Source organism: Bos javanicus, chromosome 17, assembly GCF_032452875.1.
Source record: "Bos javanicus breed banteng chromosome 17, ARS-OSU_banteng_1.0, whole genome shotgun sequence".
Taxonomy (NCBI): Eukaryota; Metazoa; Chordata; class Mammalia; order Artiodactyla; family Bovidae; genus Bos; species Bos javanicus.
The window spans coordinates 47,474,420-47,486,983 of record NC_083884.1 but is presented as its reverse complement, the minus strand read 5'-3'; positions in this window follow the sequence as shown (position 1 = coordinate 47,486,983).

Below are 12,564 nucleotides of genomic sequence, written 5' to 3'. Positions count from 1 at the left end.
AACCTCCATACTCTTCTCCACAGTGGCTGTATCAACTTACATTCCCACCAACAGTTTAGAAGGGTTCCCTTTTCTCCACACCCTTTCCAGCATTTATTGTTTGTAGATGTTGTGATGATGGCCATTCTGACTGGTGCGACATCTTAATTTTAGCCTGGCAAGATGGGTGTCAGACTTCCGGCTCACAGAGCTGTATGAGAACAGACTTGTGTTGTTTAAGCCTCCAGGCTTGTGGATGCTTGTCCAGCAGCCAGAGCAGACTGATGCAGACAAGGTCCTGTCCCATCCTGACCTTGACCCTGCTCAGTGCCCCACAGCCCGCAGGAAGCCCTCCTTCCATAAGGATCCAGCTGGAAGGCAATTAGCAGACGCAGCCTCAGGACTCTACAAGCAGGAATTCTTAGCCATCCCCCATGCAGACACAGCTTTGGCTCCCAAGAAACTGGGATCCAGAGTCAAGGTGGTCTCCAGCTGGGCATCCAAGGCTGTCTCTGCCACATTCAACCCCACCCCCACCCCCTGCAAACCCACTTTGGACTCACTTTTCCCTCCCCCTCCTTTCCCCTCTCCAGTTGACCTGCAGTCCTCCAGCAGAACTAATCAAGAAGATTACAGGGCAGGCCGTTCGAGAGGAGTCCTCAACCCTGCTCGCAGGGAGAAACCAGAGGAAAATCCCCTGGCCTCATTTCTCCAAACTTTGCTTTGATTTTTTTTTTCTTCTTCATTTTTTCCCCCAAAAGTTTCTTCATCACGGATTTCCGGAAGCATCGTCCCTGGCGGCTCACGCAACAAGTTTTGGCAAAAACCAAAGTCTTAGTTTTCATTGGGCTGGAGGAAGTTCGAACCATGCCCCACCCCCTCCACCAGATGCACAAAGGAATAAACTCCCCCAGCCCAATTAAGGAGCAGGGGCTGGGATGAAAGGAATTCCAGCCTGTTGACAAACTGTATTTCTCATTTTCACATAAAAGTCACAAGATGGAACTTGTTGGCTTGGGGCAGGGGGTGGGGGTTGGCGCCCGAGTTGGGGTTTAGAAATGTCGGGGGCAGGAGGCTTACAGGGGAAGTGGAAGCTGGAGCATCACCAGCTGGGGCCCAAGCTGCCCATCTCTGCCTGGCTGTGTTACCTGCGCTGTGGGTTCCCATCTGACACACTCCAGCCCACTCCACAGAGCAAGGCAGGTGTGGGGTGGCTGGGGCGACAGGTTCCTAACTCTTTGCACGCTTAGTCATGTCGTGTGTAAGGCAGGGACGATAACACCACCCACTTGTGGGCTATGAGCAGGTTCAAGTGGTATCGGTGTGAAACACAGCTTCTGGCAGGAGGGTGCTCCCGGAAATAGTAGTGGTATTGGCCGTCTTTGCTGTGGCTACTTATTCCTCAGCAGCACCACTCCCACATGCCACCCTCCTGGATTAGGAAAACTAGCTCCCCTGCTTCCTCCTCATAGAGCTTCCCAAGGCCCAGGGGAGAGCTGGGCACAAAATAGGTGCTTAATAATGGTTCAGTGCTGCCTGGCTGCTGGGGGTTGCATTTATGTTGTGGGTCCCATGCTGCATGTCCCCAGGTGTGGGTGGCTGTCCCTGTTAGAGGCTACGTGACCAAATCGCCTGGGGCCTGAATCTGTGCCCCTTACACATGCCCTCCTACACACATTCATGCACTTACACACACACACATTCACATGCTTGCCCACACGTTCACATAATCACATATTCATTCACACACATCACATGTTTGCACATTCACACATGCCAACACTTGTTTGCATACATATACACACATGCTCATGCAATCACACATGTATACACACTCCTGTGTGCTCACACTCCAACACTCACGTGCTTATGCATTCACACATGTATGCACACTCCCAGGTACTCACACTCGCACTTGTTTGCACATGTCTGGACACTCTCCCACTCACATACATCCTCACTCACTCACACCCCTTAATGCTCACACACAGCATGTACACTTGCCCACATGCTCACACCCAGTTTCACAGGACCAGCTGTGCAGCCTCTCCAGAGGCACTTGGAGGGGGGGCAGGGAGGGGCCACTCCACTGGCTGCCCAACATTCCTCAAGGCAGGAGGCCTGGCCTAGGAAAATTCCAGTCCCTCCGGCCAGCTGACTCTGCCCTTCTTTCTCTGGCGGCCTGACCTCGTGCTGGGGACGCTGCCCACAGGCCGGCCCGGGGACGCCATTCCTTCCTGAGCCTTCCCGGGGGCCCTGGGACACATCTGCTGCTCGCAGAGCCGGCCTGGGGCGGATCTGACACCTGGTCTAGAAAGCCAGGCATTGGCCCATGTGGCATCCACGCCTGTCACGCCGGCGATTCCTCCCATGCTCTTCTCAGCGCCACAGGTCACATCCCAGTTGAGGGCCACAGTCTACTCACAATCACTTTTCACAGACATTCCTGGAAACTGCGTCTTTTTGGGAGCCCTCAAAGCAGCCACCTTCACCATCCTCTCCACTGCTGGCCTCTCAGGGGTCTTGATGGGCGTGTGCAAGCAAGGGCCTGCTCATACCCCCCCTCTCCCCCACAGTAGTCATCACGCCCAGGGCCACAGCCAGAGGCTGAATCCAAGTGAACCCTGGAGCCTGGTGACAAGCTGGTCACCTGAGGGTGGGGATGTGACTCTGCAGCTGCTCCTAAGGCCAAAGCTATTCAGAGGAGGGGGAGTCCTCCTGGAACATGGCCTCTCCCAACCTCTCTGGAGTCCCCATCAGATCCAGGGTTTTCAGGGACAGTGGGGACCAATTCTCTCAACAAGCCCTACGAGAGCCAGCTTCCTAGTGACAGGGGGCAGAGCTATTTCTGAGCAGGCTTTTAAAACCGATCTCTGTGGAGACAGCCCATTTATCCATCAATGGATGAGTGGAGGCACACATGTGGTCCATCCATACAATGGAATATTATCCAGCCTTGCAAAGAAACAAAATATTGCATGCTACAACGTGGATGAACCTCATAAACACTAGGTTAAGTGAAGGAAGTCAGGCACCCAAAGCCACCTATTGTAGGATTGGATTTATAGGAAAATGACCAGAGGAGGTATATCCATAGAGACAGAAAGGAGAGTGTTGGTTGCCAGGGTCTTGGAGGAGGGAGGGCTAGGGGGTGATGGCTAAGGGATACAGGGTCTCCTTTTGGGGTGATGATAATGTTTGGGACTAGATAGAGGGAGTGGTGGGCTTCCCAGGTGGTGCTGGTGGTAAAGAATCTGCTTGCCAATTCAGGAGACATAAGAGATGTGGGTTCAATCCCTGGTTGGGAAGATGCCCTGGAGGAGGGCATGGCAACCCACTTCAGTATTCTTGCTTGGGAAACCCCATGGACAGAGGAGCCTGGCAGGCTATAGTTCATAGGGTTGTTAAGAATCAGACATGACTGAAATGACTTAACACGCAGAATGGGTGTTTATACAACATTGTGGATACTAAGTGCCACTGAATTGTACACTTTAAAGTGATTTATGTGGTCACATGCATTTTACTTCAATTAAAAAAAAATCTGATCCCTGATTTTTAAAAGGATATTCATTATTCCAGAGGACACATTTGACAACAGGAAAGTCTATTTGATTTATGGCCCAAACACTTAGAAGTCAGGAGCTCTGCCCATCATGGAAATTTCAAAAATAACTGGGCATTGGTTTTACTTGGAAAATTGGATCAGGCTGCTTCCTTGGCTGTTAACTTAGTTATGTGTTACACGCAAAGGGTTGGAAACCTCTAACTCACGATTTCAGTCAAGTGGGGGAAATGAAGCCACAGCAGCCTACATTACTATGTTAAGGTGGAATCCTTTACCATGCTTTTCCAGAGGGCCCTTGGTGAGGGGCACCTAGCCTGTCTTGTGACAGAAGAGGGGAACACGACCACCCAGAATGTCGGTGTGAGGGGCAGGTGGTGAGGGACCTGGAGACGGGCGCAATTAAGAAGAAAATGGAAACAGAGCCGTTTGACTCATGCAAGATTTTCCTGTTGTGTATTTGCTGAATGTCTTCCAGGCATGAGAATTATTCTGGGTGCTGGGATGGGGGAAAGTTAAGGATAATGGTCACCATGGCCCCAGCAATAATAATAACACCAGTATTGATAATGCCCTTTACTAGGTGGTCACACTTCAGCTTCTTCAGTAACTGGTATGACACTGGGTGACCCAAATGATCCTTCTAAGTCTGCATGTCCAATCTGTACAACAAGACAAATAACAGTGTTCACGATGCTGTTATAAATATTAAACTAAGGCTCAGTGACAAATAGTCCATTTTTAACAAAAGGTTCGACTCACACTGATTGTCAAGCATTAATGTCATCTGGGTCCAGTTCAGCTCTGCTGATAGGAGAGACATGCATTCATATGACACAATATTTCTAGAGTTTCACCTGCATTTGGCAAAGTGAAGATGCAGTCACTAGTCTTAAATGAGGTTGGGCTTTGTAGCATGAATGATAAGAGAATGCAAAGCAAAACAGATAGTGCAAAACTAAGTAGATAATATGAAATAAAATAGTGCTCTAATAAAACTATGCTATTTCCAACATGGTCATGGGAAGGCAATTTCTAGATTACTGTCCCAAGCTGAATTTGAAATGTCTACTGAAGGTAGAAAGAGGAGGGTGGAGGAAACAAGGGTGGACATGGACCAAGAGCAGGAGTCTGAAAGGACACGACATGGGGAGGATTTGAACACTCTGGGAAAGGCTATAACACCACCCTCCCTGCAGACCTGGCCGAGGTTATGAAATGCCCTCCAGGCAGAAAGAGCCCTAGGCAGAGAACTTGCTAGCCTCAACTGAAGTGGAATAGTTAGTGCAGCGTGGGCAGGAAAGGCACATTGGGGGGAAAAAAAACCCTAAAAAACCAGTTCTGTCATCATCATTGTCACCATCACTGTCACCATCAGCATCACCAGCATCCCCAGCATCATCACCATCACCGCCATAATCACCATCGTTCTCACCATCATCAGAGGAGCCTGCCGACTATAGTCCGTGGGGTCGCAAAAGAGTCGGACACAATGTAGCAGCTAAAAACAACAGCAATCACCACCATCATCATCGTTAACAATTTCTGAGCTCTTACTCAGTTCCAGACATAGCACAATGTACTCCATGTGCATTATTCATTTAATCCTCCCAACAGCCTCATGTTGCAGGTTCTACAATGGCCCCTTTCAACAGATAAGAAAACCGAGGCTCAGAGAGGCTAACTTGCCCAAGATCAGAAACCTGGGAATAGCAGGATCAGGACTTGCTGGAACCTGGGTATTGTAAACACACGTAGCCACTGTAAGTGTTCAATGATTAAGCGCCGTGCAAGGGAAGCTGCGTTCTCTCTATGCCGCCTGGCAGGGGGTATTTTTTGCTGGGGATAATTACCATATGTGATTCTGCCAACTCACTGCATTTTACTAATTCTAAGACACATGTTTTTCATATTTTAACATCTTTGAAGTTGGGATGGTGTGTCATATTTTGGTCTTGGATGACATACAATAATGGAATCAATGATGTCTTCAACTCAATGAAAAGTGAAGACTTAAGTTCCTGGAACAATTATGTTTCCTTCTCATGGCAGACACTGATTGTGTTATTGTTGCCATTGGACTTAAACATTAAAAAGAAAAAGCAACTCCTAGATTAACTGTATATATAAATGATTTGTTGTTGTGTAACAAATAATCACAAAAGTTAGCGGCTTACAAAACCATTGTATTTTATTTTGCAATTTTGGAGGCTTAAGCTCACGTGGGTGACTTTCTTTTCTACCTGGCATTGACAGTTTCCTTGGAGGTATTCAGCTATGGGAAGGGGTGTTCCTGAGGGCCCAAATGATGTCACTCACACCTTGACAGGGCTGGCTGGAAGGCTGGGCTTAGCTAGCAGCATTGACCAGAGCACTACCTGTGGCCTCTGTAACATGTTGGCCCCAAAGTAGAAGGGCATCTTCCACAGTGGCTGAAAACTTGCTTCAAGACCCCAAAGCAGAGCTGCAAGGTCTTTGATGGACTAGTCTTGGAAGGCAAGTGACATCTCTCTGATTCCATGTGGGAGAGAAGTTTGTGAGGGAGTGAGTGCTGGAAGGTGAGGCTTGGACACTGTCTTGGAAGCTGGCTCCCACCCTAGGAATGAATATGGCCTCCTTCACCTTCCACTCTGGATTCACTCAGGGGCTATTATTGGACCTACTCTCTGTCAAGCATTGTCCTCAGCAGCAAGTAAACAAGAGGCACAAAGTCCTGTCCTCACGGAAATGACACTGCAATGCGGGTGGAGTAGAAAAAAGTAGAAAAAAAGGCATCAGTAGGGGAGTTGGGAGTAGTGACCACCATTTTAAATAAAGATCTAGAGGGAATTCCCTGGTGGCCCGGTGGCTAAGACTCAGCACTCTTATTGAGTGCTAGTAACCTAGGTTCAGTCCCTGGCTGGGGAACTGAGATGCCGGTAAGCCATGTGGCACAGCCAAAAAAAAAAAAAAGTCTTAGATAAAGGATGGAATTATGATTGCTCCGAATGATAAACAGGAAGTGAATTTGTTGGAAGAGCATTATGGGTGAGGGGAACAGCAGATGCAAAGGCTGTAGGGTGGAAAGGCGCTCAGGTTTTCAAGGGACAGAGGACAGGCTAGTGAGCAGTGACATGTGGGGAGCTGGGGTGAGCAGCAGGAAGAGCTTTAGAGGTGGGAAGGCCAGACTGGGTGGCACTGGGGACCATGGTAAATGATGAGGACTTTATCCCAAGTGCGTTGGAACTGATCCAAGGACTTGCCCCAAGGCTCAAGTCACTGGGTAATTAATTGAGTTCTGTGCGGTTTGCAACCAGCTGGGCACAACCAGGGGTGAGGTGGTTCAGCAAGACGAGCCTGCCCTTAGCACAACTGTGACACAGGTGAGGCCCGTCTGCGGCACCACTCACCTCCCAGGCCCTCCCCAATGCCTGGGTTACTCCCTCCTGGGGCTTGGCACTCCTGCCTGCTCTTGGGTCATGCATCTCACACCCACACCAGGAAACCATATGCAGGGCCTCAGTTAGCCAGGCAGGGAGAAAAAGGTGCTGAACGAAGTTGATGACACGAAAAGTCCCGAGAGAAGGCTGCCAAGCTCAGTGTGGGAAGGATTCCTCCAGTCTCTCTGTGTTATTTCGGATGTGCCTTTCAAAAAAAATCAAAGAAGGAAAAAAGTGACTCTTGTTCTGGCTGTCGGCAAGGAGCCCCAGGGTTGCTCCTAAGTTCAGGGGAAGCAGTTCAGTTTTCAGAGTTCTAAACACATCAAACCTTCAATCATGGGAACCTCTGAACCTGTTGTTTCACTAAACTTTCTTGATTTGATTTTTTACTTTTTCATAACCCCTTTAGTGGGCTTCCCCTGGTGATTCAACGGTAAAGAATCTGCCTGCCTATGCAAGAGACACAGGAGACGCAGTTCCGATTCCTGGGTTGAGAAGATCCCCTGGAGGAGGAAATGGCACCCACTCCACTATTCTTGCCTGGGAAACCCCCATGGACAGAGGAACCTGGCGGGCTACAGTCCATAGGGGTCACAAAAGAGTCAAACATGACTTGGCAACTAAACAATAACAAATCCGTTTAGCTCTCCCCAAAGAGCATGGTATACAACTGATGAATACTAAATGCTTGAATAATAATTATGTGATTGTGGTAGGCAGAATGATGTCCTCTCAGCCTCCTCACTCCCAAAAGATGTCCACATCCTAGCCCTGGACCCTGTGGCTATGTTACCTTCTGGGATAAGAGGGGACTTGGCAGATGTGATTAAAGTTAAGGATCTTGGGAGGGAAAATTTTCCTGGATTATCCAGGTGGATCCAATCTAATCACAAAAATACTTTAAAATGAGGAACATTTCCCAGCTATGGTCACAAAGAGATAGGATTACAGAAAAAAGGTCAGAGAGGAGAGACAATGATGACTTTGAAGATGGAGGAAGGGGGCATGAACCAAGGGATGTGGGTGCCTCTAGGAGCTGGAAAGGGAAGAAAGTGACTTCTCTCCTAAAACTTCCAGAAGGAACACAGCTCTACTGACATCTTGGAAACCCATTTTGGACTTCTGACCTTCAGAACCATAAGAGAATAAAAACTGGGGTTGTTTTAAGCTACTACATTGGTGATAATTTGTCGTGGCAGCCATGGAATCTTGTCCAGAAATTCTAACTCATACCTCTTTCTTCTGTTCTGTGCCCATCATTTTGGAAGATATGTTATTTTTGGATGGCATAGGTTTTAGCCAGGACTTTTTCATTTGTAAGCCCCAATTCAAAATGGCTTAAGAAATAAACAAACAAAGGAGTGTATTGACTCATTTTAATGGGAAGTTAAGAGTCTGGGGCATGGTTAGACTTGAGTGCTATCATCAAGATGTGATAGATTCATACAATTGAATATTACTCAGCCATAAAAGGAATGAAATAATGCCATTTGCAGCAACATGGTTGGACCTAGAGATGATCATATCATACTAAGTGAAGTCAGTCAGACAGAGAAAGATATCATATGATATCACTGATGTGTGGAATCTAAAATATGATGCAAAGAACTTATTAAACAGAAACACACTCACAGATTTAGAAAACAAATTTATGGTTACCAAAGGGGAAAAAGGGAAGGAGGGATAAATTAGGAGTTTGGGATTAACATAAACACATCACTATACATAAAATAGACAGCCAACAATGTATAGCATAGGGAACTATAATCAATATTTTGTAATAACTTATAAGGGAAAAAATCTGAAATATATATATACATATACATATGTATCAGAGAAGGTGATGGCACCCCACTCCAGTACTCTTGCCTGGAAAATCCCATGGACGGAGGAGCCTGGTAGGCTGCAGTCCATGGGGTTGCTAAGAGTCAGACATGACTGAGTGACTTCACTTTCACCTTTCACTTTCATGCATTGGAGAAGGAAATGGCAACCCACTCCAGTGTTCTTGCCTGGAGAATCCCAGGGACGGGGCAGCCTGGTGGGCTGCCGTCTATGGGGTGGCACAGAGTCGGACACGACTGACGTGACTTAGCAGCAGCAGCATACATATGTATGGACTTCCCTAGTGGCTCAGACAGTAAAGCGTCTGTCTACAATGCGGGAGACCCAGGTTTGATCCCTGGGTTGGGAAGATCCCCTGGAGAAGGAAATGGCAATCCACTCCAGGACTGTTGCCTCGAAAATCCCATGGACAGAGGAGCCTGGTAGGTTACAGTCCATGGGATCGCAAAGAGTCGGACATGACTGAGCGACTTCATTTCACTTCACTTCATACATATGTATATGTGTGGGTGCATGTAACTGAATCACTTTGCTGCACACTTGAAATGCATTTTAAATCAACTATACTTCAATGAATAAATAACTCTATCTCCCCTCCTGCCCTCTTCTGTGTGTCCCCAAGCTCAGCATGTAGCCTCACCAGGCATCCCTAACTTAGAGTCCCCAGCTGACAACCTCTGTGCTTTAGGCCCAGTGGAAATAAAACCTTCTCTCCCTCACGAGTGTGAATTGAAGTTCTCAGCCTGATGGTTATTGACCAGGATTGGGCCCCACAACTATCCCTGAACCAATCATGAGGCCAAAAAGATACAGTGCTTTAATTGGCCAGGTTTGAGTTCCATGACCATCCCCTGAAGTCAGTGAATGATGAAGCATAAATGGAGAGGGTTTCTCAAAAAATTTTCATAGCCTGTTACCCAAAGATGGAGAAATGGGTGTTAAGTGCCAAAACAAATGTCTACTACAGGAATGCTGGGCTTTCATTTGTTCACTAGAAGGCCAACTGGTCGACCACTGTGGACGGACCCTTCCCTGAAACAGTGTTTAGGAGATATATTTGGGCATAATTTGTAGAAACCATACTTGCAGTGACCTCTCAGATCTACCCTTCCTGGCAACTGCAGCATGGGAAGAGAACATGTCACAGACGCTTTATTCCCATGTGGGGAATTTATTACCTCTGGGTCCCGAAGCAGGCACTTAACCTTGGGGTCTTTTCCAGTTTCTTTGCAAACAAGTTTCCCATCCTGCAGCCGCCCTTTTGGAATCCCTCCTGATTGTCTTCTGTCATGCTGGGACTGGGAACATTCACTCGTGTTTGTTTTCACAGAGTTTGCAAACTTGAGTCTTGGCCCCAAACCAGGGAAATAATCGGCTTTTTCCATCCGCCCACCGCCATCCCCAACTGGCCTCCAGAAAAGCCCTGGGAACACTGTGGGCAGGACTTCTGATGAGATAGAGAGAAGGGTATCACAGTTGAAGCTTCTGAACAAGCTAGGCTTGTTTGCCAGCCCTTAGCACCTGCCCATCATGGTTGGACTCCATGTCTATTGCTTAAGCTGAATCCTTTCCCATAAGTGAGGATTTATCCTGTCCCAGCGATCCTGGTACCTTGTCAGATGCTCAGCAATGATTCCAAAAATGGAGATTCCATTGGTACATAGATCCCAGGTCCCAGGCCCCCTCATGTTTCTCTTAAGTCTCTGTGATACCACCCCCACCTTCAAGGTCAGACACTACAGACCGAAGGTCAAAATACATTCACCCCAGGACGTTGGTTCTTCAGTTCAGCAACAGAATGAGTCACAGATAATTCTGCTTAGGCTACACTCAGTTGGCACAGCCAGACCAAAATACTTTGGGCTAATTCATTTGGCAAGAGCATCAAAGCCCAAAGAGGATTGAGTCCAAGTTTTCTCCTCTTTTAAAAATAAAATAAAACAGAAACAAAAACAAACCCTGGCATGAAGAGCAGCAAAACTCTGATTACCTTTCATCTTCTGCATTTGTTAGAACAGAGGTGCCAGAGGGCATGACTCCTGGCTGGTTTTGCTCACCATTATACCCCCCACCCCACACTGAACATCATCCCCGACGCATAGTAGGTGTTCAATAAGTGTCAGCTGGATGCTGTGTCAGTTACTATCGTTAGATAAGAAACCACTTGAAACTTAACAATCTTTTATCCATGAGTCTGTGGGTTAAGAGTTTAGATATGGGGACTTCCCTGGTGGTACAATGGATAAGAATCGCCTGTCAATGCTGGAGACATGGCTTCGATCCCTGGTCCAGGAAGAGTCCACAGGCCGTGGAGCAACTGAGCCCATGCAGCACAACTTCTGCGCCTGTGCTGTAGAGCCTGAGCTCTGCATTGAAGGGTAGCCCCACTCTACTGCAACTAGGGAAAGCCCATGTGGAGCAACAAGGACCCAGCACAACCAGATAATAATAAAAACATAAATAAATAAAAATGAGTTACAGTAAAAAAAAAAAAAAGAAAGAATTTGGATATGGCACAGCAGGGATGCCTTGCCTCCGCTCTACAGCATCTAAGGTCTCACCTTTGAAGACTCAAGGCTGGGGGGTGACTCAAAGGCTGGAGACTGGAGTCACCTGGAGATCTTGTCACTCAACATGCCTGGTGTTTGCTTTCTGTCAGTGGGAACTCAGCTGGGTTGTCAGACAACACCTATATGTGGTCTCTCCATGTGGTCTTTCCACATGGGTAGCTTGAACTTCCTCCAGCATGACAGCATCTTCAAAAGAACCAGGAGGAAATGGCATCACTTTTTGTGACTAATTCTCAGAGGCCCAGTAGCATTACTTCTGTCATCATCAGCCCGCTCAAATTCAAGGAGAAGGAACATTGATTTCTCCACTTGATGAGAGAATTTGGGTCAAAGTCACCCTGTGAGAAGAGCGTATGGGATGGATGGTGATGCTTCAGCCGTTTTGTGACATATGGTCTGCCTCAGATGGTGAATGGATGAGATAGTCCATCAAGGCATCTTTGCAGTGACATGCTCAACACATTCCACTCATGTTCAACTTTTTAAAAGTAGCCTTAAGCATAATAAAATAGCCTTAAACATTAACAGTGGACAGATTGACCTCAGATTCAGTGTTGGATTCAAAGCACCTTCCTGAAGAAAATAACATATCAACCTGGGTGGTAACAGTGTTGGGTTAAAAGTGAAGCCAATTCCATATCAATATCCCAGTCATAATATTGTGCTGTAGTTTTACCAGACATTATCGTTACTGAGGAGACTGGGTAAAGATACACCGGATCTCTCTGTGTTATTTCTTATGACTCTCCAATTATTTCAACAAAAATTTCAGTGAGAAGAATGTAAAGCCAGGCTCTGGGGATTCGAATCCTAATTCTGTCACTATTCAGCTGGTCCCTGCAGACCCACAGGTCTAATATATCTGTGCCTAGTTTCTCACCTGTAAGATGGGGCCAACAACAATATGCTGCTGCTGCTAAGTCGCTTCAGTCATATCCGACTCTGTGCGACCCCATAGACGGCAGCCCACCAGGCTCTCCGTCCCTGGGATTCTCCAGGCAAGAACATTGGAGTGGATTGCCATTTCCTTCTCCAATGCATGAAAGTGAAAAGTAAAAGTGAAGTCGCTCAGTCGTGTCCAACTCCTAGCGACCCCATGGACTGCAGCCTACCAGGCCCCTCCGTCCATGGGATTTTCCAGGCAAGAGTACTGGAGTGAGGTGCCATTGCCTTCTCCGAACAACAA